The 13,032-nt window shown below is 47.9% G+C and overlaps 1 non-coding gene across 1 annotated transcript; it reads right to left on the bottom strand.

Moving 5' to 3' along the window:
* Positions 1-7,332: 7,332 nt before the first annotated feature.
* Positions 7,333-7,406, bottom strand: TRNAI-AAU (transfer RNA isoleucine (anticodon AAU)). Its single transcript has one exon. It is a non-coding gene; the product is annotated as a tRNA-Ile (tRNA).
* Positions 7,407-13,032: the final 5,626 nt, after the last annotated feature.

Raw genomic sequence — 13,032 nt, 5'->3', positions numbered from 1 at the left:
CAATGTGGTGTCGCATGCACCTCCCAAGACTCCAACACGTGCAGCAAGTGAGAGGACTTTTTCAGCAAACCCCAAACAAACGGCCCACCTCTCCACCCCAATTACCGTGGGGAAATTTACATGCAGGATGGACAGACTACGTTTTGTATGCGCATGATAGGTCAGATCTGGATTTGGACCTGAACCAAACTTTAATCCCCTTGTTCTTGTCACCTGCCCAACTAATCGACCAGGTTTTGTCATAAGTTGTCAAAAACTTTTTGAGATATCTTGACAAACAATCCTACAAGATTACACAAAACAAATATAAACGATGAAACAATAAATTCCACATTCCTGTGCCACCGACAGTCGAACTTCAGGTATTGACAGCAGGTTCGTGAAGGACTTGGACAAAAAACTGAACCAGTGTGATTGTTGCTTTGTCCAGGCAATGGTGAAACTGCAAATCGGGAATCCGCAGATGCTCTGGATGGGAAACCCTTCCATCATTTCCTCATTCTGCTTTGAACTAAATTTCTCTCTATTTTTACCAAACAGCAACATTCATCATTCCAATCACAAATTCATACCATGGTATTGTCAATTCCGTGGCCGATGAACACCAGCCTTGAACGGATAGCCGAACGGTCCTTAATTGCCGAGGCAAATGGCCGAAATTTTGGTGGTAATTTGATGGTGTGTGTGGGACTGAAGGGGCGAGGTGCTTACCTGCACGTAGCTCACGGGTTTTATCTGAAACCCACAAAACAAATAAACAACACAACAAATGAAATATGCCACATCAATAAATTGAATGAAATGAATGCACGGAATTAAAAAAGGAAAGGTGAGGTAAACTAAATCCTAAGTTGAGACGTCTCCACTCAGAAACGAAAACGGACAAGGGGAAAGTTCATGAAAATAAAATGTTTTAAAGCCGGCCGGCACTCAGCTTTACTCCAGCGAGATCGCCAAATGAAGTCGGCAACACAAGGCGGCCCAAAGCTGCTCGCGCTGGAAACACACAAGATGGCGTGAAGTTCCTCTCCAAATCAACATGAACATGAGGGAGTTCGTGCAGCCTGTCCTCTTTTGCACCTGTCTCCCTCTGAAAAGTGATGCGGCTCCAGCTCCCCCAGAAAAACACCAGCGACAAACAACACCCCTGGCTCCAACATTGTAAAGTGTCTCTGAGCTCTGAACAGTTCTCTGCAGGAGTGCACACGAGATGAAGCGACCGCCCCAGCCGAAAGCCAGCACGAGAGAGAGACTGCCCACTTAGTCCGGCAGCTAAGCTAAATATAGCATAACAATTGTGTATTTTGTGAGCAAAGCGCCAAATTTGGCACACTAGTAGTCTATCATATTATGAAAAGATCTGGATATTGGGCCATCTCAGAATCAGAGATTTGATTTTTTCAAGATTTGCAGATTTTGCAGATTTGCAAGCTGAGATTGCAACGCCAGGGACGGCCGACTCCTTCCTGCGAGCTGCCCACGTCACCCGCACAAGAAGAGCTCATCAAATCACTGCAGCGGCACTGCACATCCTGCAACACCGTGCGTATGAACACCACTGTATGACATATGCTGATGATGCAGAAGACCTGCCTGAGTTCGAAGACTGGTGTCACCAGAGAGGAGAAGACATTCCCAACTTTCAGTACTGGGAAACTGTGCTGGAACTAGAGATGTTGGTACTGGTTCTGCGTGCGTTCTCTGCGGCAGGCTTCATTCACGATGTACCTTGATGCCCTGACGGAACTGGTCCCATGGTTCCATGCCTTAGACCACACACACTATGCCAGGTGGGTCCACGTTCACCTGAGGGACATGGTTGCACTCCCAATGAAGCACCCAGATGTAGCCAGAGAATTCAGGGCTGGCAACTTCACTGTACAGAAGACGAAGAAGGTGTTCTCTTCGATCCCAATCGAATTGAAATCTTGCAAAAATCAAATCTCTGAATCTGAGATGGCCCAATATCCAGATCTTTTCATAATATGATAGTCTACTAGTGTGCCAAATTTGGTGCTTTCCTCACAAAATGCACAATTGTTATGCTAAGTTGCCCCACTAACTTATTCTTCCTTCTCCTCAAACCTTGTCGCTCTGACGTCACCCCGAGCGATCGGTGAGTTCCACTGAATCGCCGCATGGTCGGGCTCGACCAATGGCGAACTTCGGGTGTGGCCTTTTTCCTCACTCGATTGGTGGGTGGGGTTAATTGTCCATTAACATTTCGTTGGAGGTGTGGTTTAGTCTGCTCGGGAATGTTCGGGTTTCTGTCGGCAGTTACGTCGGTTGTTGTTGTTTAGTGGCGCATTTTGCAGGGTTGACTTCAGAGATATAAATAAACGTTGGGGGAAAGTCAGAGGAAGCAATCCCATACCAGGGAAACTAGTCTTAAGCCACCGAGTTAACACAAGCTCCACCCCCCGTGTGAAGTCATAAATGATCTTCAGGTCACAGTTTTCACCTTAAATACATCGAGATTGGCTTCCAACTCGCACGTGGTCAATGCTACCCGACACAGTTCTATCTCCACTGTGGTACGTCATCACCTACCCCCACAGACATAATAGTACTAATATATCAAATTAAAATGTGAAATCATGATTGTTTTTTTTTTTTTTTTTTTTTTTTTTTGTATACAATATCGAGGCTCGTGAAAGAGCGAACATTAATCACACAGAAAGACAAACCGACACATAAAACATATAACATAGGGAGCGGTAGACAAGATGGGGAGAGAGGGGGAAGGACACAAACACAACATTTGAGAGCAGGGACCGAGAGACATGGAGACATCGAGAGATCTGAGAGAGGGCGAGGGCTTTGGGGGGGGGGGGGCGTGGGAAGGGGGCAGTGGGAGAGGTATAAAACATATGGACACTGCCAGGACTTCCAGGAAAGAAGTTGGAATTTCAAACAAGGTGGATCTGGGGTGAATTAGCGGGGGTAGAAAAGATCAAGGTTTTGGATGGGGGAAGATAAGAGATGGTGGTGAACAGCTGTTTTAAAGACCTGGAGGGAGGAGTGGGATTGAAGGGAGTGAGGGAGTTTGTTCCAGAGGCGGGAGAAAAGAGGAATGAAAGAGTGAAGGTGAGCGGAGAGCCGAGATTTCGGCAGTTTAACCATCAGAGGGTTGCTGGCAGATCTTGTGCGACCTGTAGGAATATTTGGGGGACAGAGCACAGAGAGAGCTGGGGGTGCAAGGCCGGAGAGGAGTCGGTAGAAGACAGAAAGACCACCTACCTGCCTGCGGTGAGTGAGTGAAAGGCCCTCAGAGATAGCTTCATCGCGGGAGATTCCAATAATTCTGAAAGCTTTGGTTTCAACAGCGTGAAGCCGAGCTAGGTGTGAGGCAGGAGCACCGGCCCATAGGGGAGAACAGTATTCCATTGAGCTGCGGATGAAAGCCTTGTATGTGGTGAGGAGCTCAGGTGTGCCGAGGAAGGACTTCGCACGACGGAGGATGCCCAGTCGGCGACTGGCTTTGGAGGCCAGCTTGGAAATGTGGTTTTCCCAAGAAAGATCATGGCAGATAGTGAGACCCAAAATCTTGAGCGACAGAACTTCTTGGAGAGGATTGTTGAGAAAGTAGATGGGAGGGTTGTCCAGTCGATCTTTTCGGAGAGACATAGTAAGAGTGTGAGATTTGTCAGGATTGAAAGACATGTTCCACTTGTTTGACCAGTCTGTGATTTTGTCCAGGTCTTCAGAGAGTGAGGAGGCAGCAGACTGCTGATCTGAGGGAAGAGGAATGGAGCAGCAGAGAGTGGAGTCATCAGCAAAGAGATAGAGAGGATTTTCGAGAGAGTCAGAGAGATCATTGATGAAGACCAGAAAAAGCACGGGGCCCAGAACACTGCCTTGGGGAACTCCAGCCTGAACAGGAAGAGGAGATGAGAGAAACCCATTCAGGGCCACACGTTGACGACGACTAGAGAGGAAGTCCGCCAGCCATGCGTGGAGATTTCCATGGATACCAAAGGAGGAGAGTTTGGTGAGCAGAGCGGGGTGCCAGACCGTGTCGAAGGCACGTGATATGTCGAGGGAGACAGCTCTAATTTCCTGTTTGGCATTGAGGACCTCCATCCATTGTTGAGACAGCAGAAGCAGCATGTCCAGAGTAGAGTGACCTGGTCTGAAACCAAATTGATGATCAGAGATCAAGCCATTGGAGAAGAGGAAAGATTTCATATCAGAAGCAATGATGGATTCCATGACTTTGCTGATAATTGGGAGAAGGCTGATTGGTCTGTAGTTGCTAGGATCTGTTTTTGCACCTTTTTTGTGCAAAGCGGTGATGTTGGCTGATTTCCAAGCAGATGGCAGTTGACCTTGAGCAAAAGAGAGGGTGAAGAGAACAGAGAGAGGGTGAGATAGAGCAGCAGAGCAGGATTTTAGGACCCGTGGGCTGATGCCGTCGGGTCCAGTTGCAGAATCAGAGTCGAGGGTTGACAGAAACTTTTCCACCTTGTCAGGAGGAAAGAACACGGAGTCCAGGAGCAGCAGGGTACGACTGGGTATGGTGGGTACAGAGAGGGATGGGTTTGGGACACAAGATTTAGAGGCAAACACAGAGTTGAGGCATTCAGCTTTTTCACGTGCGGAGTCAGCTGTGTAGCCGTTTGAGGTAAGGGAGGGGATGGAGGGGGAACAAACACCAGAAACGGATTTGACCAGACGCCACCAGGATTTGGAAGAGGGAGACAGATAAGAGAGTTCGGTCTTGAGAACGGAGAGATATTGTTTCCTGGCTCTCCTGAGGGTGGACACACACTTGTTTCGGGCTTTGTGAAAGGAAATGAGATTTCCTTCCGTTGGATTTGCTTTCCAGGAGACGAAGGCAAGTTGTTTCTGGGCAACAGCCTCACCACAAGATTCCGTGTACCATGGACGGGAGGAAGGGTATGACAACTGAAGACGAGATGGGATAAATCTGTGCATGAGAGAGAGCAATTTACTTTGGAAGAATTCCCAGGATGAGTTGATGTCAGAGGTGGTAGAGATGGGAGACCAGTCCAGATGATTGATGGCTGCTTGAAGACCGTGCCAGTTGGCCTGAGTGAAATGCCAGACTCGTCGACGCTGAGCAGGCTCCCTGAGGATGGTCAGAGAGATGTCCACTTTAACAAGGACATGATCAGATGTTCCGATCGGAGCAGAAGAAGAGCAGCAGACATTTTCAGGGAAGTTAGTCATAACCAAGTCCAGAAGAGAAGATGTTCCGTTGACTGAGATCCGGGTCGGGAAATTGACAGATTGCGTCAGTCCCAGTGAGTCGCAGAAGTCCTTTGCTGAGGAGCCATGGCTGGTGAGAGAGGTACCCACACCCAGCCAACTGGCATGATGACATTTGAAATCACCACATATGAGGAAGAGAGAGTTGGGATGAGTAGATAGAAGTTGGTCCATATCATCAGACAGCGAGATGTAGATGGAGTCATCACTGTTTGGTGGACGGTACAACACACATATGAACAAGAGGTGGGAGCGAAGGGGAAGCCGTAGCCAGAGGTATTCCTGGGGGTGAGGTGGAGAGAGTGCAGTGCAGGGCGAGTGAGGAAGAGAGTTTTTGATAAAGATAGCAACCCCGCCTCCAGGACGAGGCTCAGGTCTATCATACCGGAGGAGGGAGTAGCCCGGGAGAGATACTATGGAATCAGAGACATCATAAAGGAGGAAAGTTTCTGTTAAGCAGATCACGTCTGGTTTGACAGAAGCAACCTGTATGGAGAGATCGGTTAAGTTTGAAAGAAGGCCCCGGATGTTTGAGGTCCATACCGTTAATGAAGAGGAAGGGGGAGCATCAGATACAGAACAGGGGGGAGGAGGGGTAGGGTAAGATGTGGAAGAGGTGGAAGAGGTAGGGAGAGCTGTTGAAGGTGTGTCAGAGATTTCAGAATAGCTCGGAGAAAGGGAAGGATGGGGCGGACAAAAGGTTTGATGGTGATTGGGTGAGCCACAATGAGGTGTTATTTGAGGAGGGGGAAGAGCGAGGCAGAAGGTTGGGGGAGATGGAGGTGAGAGTTTGAAGGGGGAAGAAGCGGGGAGGACGCTTTGAGGAGGGGGAGTGAGCGGGGGGAAATTGAGAAGCAATGAGGGTGGGGAGATTTGAAGGGGAGGGGTGAGGGGGGAGTTTGGGAGGGAAGGGACAAGGGGAGGGATTTGAAAGGGATGGGATATGGGGGAGATTTGGAGGGGAGGGGTGAGGCAGGAGTCTAGGAGGGGAGGGGCGAGGGGGCGTCTTGGCGGGGAGGGGTGAGGGGGTAGTTTAGGAGGGAGGGGGCAAGGGGGGAGATTTGAAAGGGATGGGTGATGGGGAAGATTTGGAGGGGAGGGGTGATGGGGAAGATTTGGAGGGGAGGGGTTATGGGGAAGATTTGGAGGGGAGGGGTGAGATTGGATTTTTGAAAGTGTACGATTTATGGGAAACGAACATTTATTGCAAAATGAGTTTCTTGTGACCTTCGAGTTAAAAATACGTTTAAGGACGCTGGATGGAGGATGGAGTGCAGGAGAGTTTAGGGAATGTAGAACAAAGGCACTATAGGAGATGGATATTTTTTTTGGGATGAATTGATTTGGTGAGCAAGTCGAAAGCAGCCTTTTAAAGAAGAAGAATAAAAAGGTGTTATAAAATATGACGGAATACATAACTTGAGGGGAAAGTGTAAACATTGAAGGTTAATGAGTGAAAACTATCTGGGGAAATGGGGGAGAAACACGTGGTCGAAGAACGAACGAACGAATAAGAATGAATAAACGAATGAGAACGAATGAGTTAAGACATTATCAAACCAGCGAACCATCATCATCTGTTTACTTCCAGATTCTGGAGCAAAATCCATGTCGATCGCATTTCACAATCATAATTGTGTTGAGGAATTTATGAAACATCCTTCCCACCTCCCATACGGCAACTGCTGGACCATAAAACAGCTGACTCTCTGAGGACCACCAAGCAGACACAACGGTTTCCATCCTTTGGTTGTTTCGCTATCCCTTTCAAATGCAATCAATCAATTCAATCAATAAATTTTAATAAATAAATATTCAAGAACTTTTCAATTAATTTTCATCAATAAATTTTCAAAAATAATTTTTCAATACATTTTCAATGAATTTAATCAATGGATTTTAATTAATACATTTTCAATCAATTCAAAAAAATTTATTTGGGATTAATAAATTATAATCAATCAATTTTCTATGCAACAAGCAAGGAAACAGCAAGTACTATTTTAAAAGTCTTTCATATGACTCTCATCAAACCTGGCACATTCAAGAGCAAACGCTCCAACCAATCATGTCACTGAGTCTGGTGAAACAAAAAGAAGATGGCCCGTATGGGGATCGAACCCACGACCTTGGCGTTATTAGCACCACGCTCTAACCAACTGAGCTAACCGGCCATTTACAAACATGCAATTACACAATGCGGTGTCACATCCACCACCCAAGACTCCAACACGTGCTGCAAGTGAGAGTAATTTTTCAGCTAACCCCAAACAAACGCCCCACCTCTCCACCCCAATTACCGTGGGAAAATTTACATGCAGGATGGACAGACTACGTTTTGTATCCCCATGATAGTTCAGATCAGGATTTGGACCCGAACCAAACTCAAATCCACTTGTTGTTGTCAACTACCCAACTCATCGACCAAGTTTTGCTGCAGGTTGTCAAAAACTTTTTGAGATATCTTGACAAACAATCCTACAAGATTACACAATACAAATAAAAACGATGAACCAATAAATTCCACAGTCCTGTGCCACCTAGAGTCGAACTTCAGGTATTGACAGCAGGTTCGTGAAGGACTTAGACACAAAACGGAACCAGTGTGAATGTTGCTTTGACCAGTCAATGGTGAAACTGCAAATCGGGAATCCGCGAATGCCACGGATGGGAAACCCTTACGTCATTTCCTCATTCTGCTTTGAACTAAATTTCTCTCTATTTTTTCCAAACAGCAACATTCATTATTCCAATCACAAATTAATACTATGGTATTGTCAATTCCGTGGCGGATGAACACCAGCCTTGAACGGATAGCCGAACGGTCCTTAATTGCCGAGGCAAATGGCCGAAATCTTGGCGGTAATTTGATGGGGGTGCGTGGGACTGAAGGGGCGAGGTGCTTACCTGCACGTAGCTCACGGGGTTTTATCTGAAACCCACAGAACAAATAAATAACACAACAAATGAAATATGCCACAAAAACAAATTTAATGAAATGAATTCATGGGATTAAAAAAATGAAAGGTGAGGTAAACTAAATCCTAATTTGAGACGTCTCCACGAAGAAACGAAAAGGGACAAGGGGAAAGATCAGGAAAAAAAATGTTTTAAAGCCGGCCGTCTCTCAGCTTTGCTCCAACGAGATCACCCAATGAAGTCGGCCACCCAAGGAGGCCTAAATCTGCTCGCACTGGAAACGCACAAGATGGCGCGAAGTTCCTCTCTGCGTCACCACAAACAAGATGGGGTTCGTGCGGCCGGTCCTCTTTCACTCTCGTTTCCCTCCGAAATGTGACGTGGCTCTACCTCCCCCAAAAAACACCAGCGACAAACAACACCCCTGGCTCCAACGTTGTAAAGGGACTCTGAGCTCTGAACAGTTCTCGGCACGAGCGCACACGAGATGAAGTGACCGCCGCAGCCGAAAGCCAGCACGAGAGAGAGACTGCCCGCTTATTCTTCCTTCTTGTCGCTCTGACTTCACCCCGAACGATCGGTGAATTCCACTGAATCGCCCCATGGTCGGGCTCAACCAATGGTGAACTTCGGGTGTGGCCTTTTTCCTCACTCGATTGGTGGGTGGGGTTAATTGTTCATTAACATTTCGTTGGAGGTGGGCTTCAGTCTGCACTGGAATGTTCAGGTTTCTGTCGGAAGTTATGTCGGTTGTTGGTGCTTCATGGCGCATTTTGCATGGCTGACCTTGGAGATATAAAAAACGTCTTGGAAAAGCTGCAGGAGGCAATCACATACCGGAGAAAATAATCTTAACCCAACCGAGTTAACACAAGCTCCACCCCCTGTGTGAAGACATGTAAATGATCTTAAGCTCACAGTTTTCTCCTTAAATACATCGAGATTGGCTTCCAACTCGCACGCGGTCCTTATGCTGCCCTACACAGTTCTATCTCCACCATGGTATGTCATCACTAGACTACGGATTTTAATGTTAAGAAAATAGGCCTTTTATGTTTTGAAAAGCGGAATTTTTTTTTTTTTATGTGAAAAAATCCCGAAATATTTTTTTCCCCCGTTTTATTCCTTTTTTATTATTACCAAGTTTTTCAGAAATCAGTCAAAAAAAGAACAAAAAATGGTAAGCTTTTTCCTGCACAACATTAAGCACTCTGGGCTAGTAAACAGGTAAAAAATGACGCTCAGGTACCTTTATTGCAACCGCATTGTTTGATAAGTAGAGGACTAGAAGAAATTGACAAGATTGCCTTTTAGGAACCCTTTTAGGAACGGTTAAAGTAGGTGTTTGAAATCATTATCTTGGTAATGTTCTCCTTGGTGAGGCGGTGTCGGCGGTCGGTGAGGACGTTTCTGTAGACGGAGAAGGACCTTTCCACGTCGACGCTGACGATGGGGCAGTACCTCAAGAGGGGGATGTCGGCAAGCTTGACTCCAGCTGGCACACCAACCTCAGATCCGTGCTGATCTCCATCCAGGATCAAAGCCACTGTCCTCAGCACACCAATGTCGGGATTGCACTGCAGCACCGCCTTGAACTTGGTGAGCAGGATCTCCTTACGGCAGCCTCGGATCTTTTCGAGCTCTTCCTTCGCCTGATCAAGGAGCTGGAAGGCCTTGACCAGCTCCATGCCGGCCTCCTCCAGCTGCTTAAGGATCTTCGGGATGAACGATACGTGGCCATTTAAGAAGACCAAACTGAGCTTGATGTCCGCCTTTCCGAACAGGTCCTTGGCACTCCGGATTGCCATCGCGTCGTCATCGTTCAGCTGGTCCACAATGTCCTTGACGGCCTCGAAGTGCTCGGCGTAAAACACCGCGGCGTCAATCCACGTCCCCCACCGAGTCAGAATGGGCTCCGGGGGGAGAGAAAGATTGGGCTGCTGCTCCTTCCAAAGGACAACACGCGACGGGGCTTTGACGAACACCTTCTTCGTCGTGGCAATCAGGTCGTTGACGTCTTTGAACATTTCTCGGACTGTCTCGCAGACACGGTGGAGCGCGTGGGCAATGCAAGTCACATGCAGCAAGTCCGGGAAGAGTTCCTTCAGGGCATGGCCGGCCTTAATCATATAGGCCGCGGCGTCGCTGACGAGGACCTTGAGGCACTCCGGCTTGAAATCAGGCCAAAGATAGCGCAGCGTGTCATTGACTGCGCGCACGATCTCCCCGGAGTTGGTCTCCTCCAGAAACATGCACTGGACGAGGTGGGGACGAAAGTACCCCTCCTTGGACAAGCGTCCCGCGATGATGTTGGCCACATATCGACCTGCCGAATCGGTCGTCTCGTCGACGGACAGCCAGATGGGCTGCTGTCCGAGGTCGGCACGGATCCCCGGCAAGGCCTCGTCGTAGCACTTGTCGAGGTAGTGCTTTCGAATCCAGCTTTCATCGGGGATCTGGAGAGTGATGTGCTTCTCCAGGAACGACCGGAGGGCAGGGTTTTCCAATTTCGACCATGGGATGCCAGCAGCCAGCATGGCCTGGCACAGCTCCTGAGCCACGGCGTCGCACTTGTGCCTCTTTCCGCCACCAAATTCCTCGATGGTGGCTTGCATGACCGTCCTCTTCTTCTTCAAGGCCAAGTTGCTCTTGTGGCGGTCTCCTCGGACATGTTGGGCCAGCTCAGACTTCTGCTTCGCCCGGAAAGTCTTTTCACAAGCTCGACAGAAAGCCGTGTCACTCAACACGTACTTGAAGGTGGCCCCATCGCCGCCAGCGTTGAATTCCTTCAGCCACTTGTCACGAAGAGCAGCACTCATCTTGATAGACTTGTTCACACTTTGTGTACACTCTCTCACTGTAGTACACCGCCTCACTGCTGTACACGCTGGGGACGCAACGCACGCAAGTGGACGCAACGTTTTGTTTTTGAGATCGATCGCAGTTAAAAATTTCGATCGCAGTTAAAAATTTCGATCGCAGTTAAAAATTTCGAAAAATTCCCCAATTTTTTTTAGCGTTGCCAGACATTTTCGACCAAAAAGGGCATTTTATTTTATTTTTCCCGAAAAAGGGCGAAATATTTTTTTTCTCCGAAAATAGCAAAATAATTGTTTTGCGCACAAAAAAGCCGTTTTATGTGAAAAAATATATATATTTTTTTCACATAAAAATCCGATGTGTAGTCATCACATACCCCCACAAACATAATTGTATTTATGTATAAAATGTGAAATCATGATTATGTTAAGACATTATCAAACCAGCAAACCATCGTCATCTATCACTGGTTTGTCCCTGGCAGGTCACTCCATCCCCGTCCTCTGGTCGGCTCAGCGCACTCTCACTCTTCGTCCCAGCGCACCTGGTCACAGCAACCCACACGATCGCACCTCCTGCCTACGAATCCTGGCTAAATCACCTGAATTCATCCCTGCTGTTCAAAACAACATCAAGCTCACCCTGTTCAACACCCGGTCCCTCAACAACAAATGCCTCATCCTGAACGAATACATCCTGGATAACAAACTGGACTTTCTCTGTCTCACCGAAACCTGGCAACAACCTCTGGACTACTACACACTTAACCTCACCACACCCAATGGATATTCCTACGTCAATAAACCACGCTCGGAGGGCCGAGGTGGTGGAATTGCCGTTATCCACCGTCAAGACATCAAGACCAACCTCATCTCCATCTCATCTGCTCCATCATTTGAACACCTGGCTTTAAAACTCTCTGGTCACACGCAGTCAGTCATGGCTGTCATCTACCGCCCTCCCAAACCACACCCATCATTCCTTTCTGACTTCTCCTACTTTCTGACCCAGCTATGTTCCCTCTCCCCCTCAATCCTCCTCCTTGGTGATTTCAATATCCACATGGACTCCACTGACTCCACAATAACCACTGACTTCACTGATTTACTCACCTGCTTTAACCTCACTCAACATGTCGACTTTCCTACCCATATCCGTGGTCACATTTTGGACCTTGTCTGCTCCACTGGATTAAATTTGCACCATCTCTATGGCTCCGACCTCACCCTCTCTGACCACTTAGCCATCACTCTGACCATCAACATCCCCGCCCCAACACCAAGGCATTATCGCAAAATCAACTTCCGTAAGCTAAACGCTCTTTCACCTACCTCATTCTCATCCACCCTCTCTGAAAAAATGTCCACTTCTCCCTTCATTGACCTCCACACCCCTTCCGACCTCACTGACTACTACAACCACACTCTCTCCTCCTGCCTTGACCAGCTTGCACCTGTAAAAACCAAAACAGTTTCTTTCACCCATTCTGCTCCCTGGTTTACCCCTGAACTCCACCTGATGAAAACTCGTGCTCGCCAACTTGAAAGACTCCGCAATAAAACGGGTCTCACAGTTCACTCCCAAGCCTACAAGGACCACATACAACACTACAAAGATGCCCTCTCCCGCGCCCGCTCTGCCTACTACTCTCAAATTATCCACTCTGGCTCCGGAAACCCAAAAGCACTCTTCTCGACAATAAACAAACTCCTCCGCCCCCTGAACACCACCACCCAGTCATTCACAGTAGACAACTGCATCTCCTTCCTCTCTTTCTTCCAACGCAAAATTGACAACATCTACAACAGCTTGACCACCGCCGCACCCGCTCCCCCTCCAACCACCTGCCCCCCCTTGTCCTGCCATCCCCTGTCTCGGTTCTCCCCAATCTCCCCTACTGACCTCTCTGAACTCCTCATAGGAATGAAAACTGCCACCTGCACTCTTGACCCCATCCCCTCCAGCTTTGTCAAAGCCTCCCTCCCTGCTCTCTCTCCACTTATCATTGCAACAATAAACTCCTCCCTGTCTACAGGCATCGTCCCACCTTCCCTCAAAATT

The sequence above is a fragment of the Myxine glutinosa genome, chromosome 6 (assembly GCF_964187855.1).
Source record: "Myxine glutinosa chromosome 6, kmMyxGlut1.1, whole genome shotgun sequence".
Classification (NCBI taxonomy): Eukaryota; Metazoa; Chordata; class Myxini; order Myxiniformes; family Myxinidae; genus Myxine; species Myxine glutinosa.
Note: the sequence above shows the minus strand (reverse complement) of the source record. Positions and strands in the feature narration are given on the sequence as shown.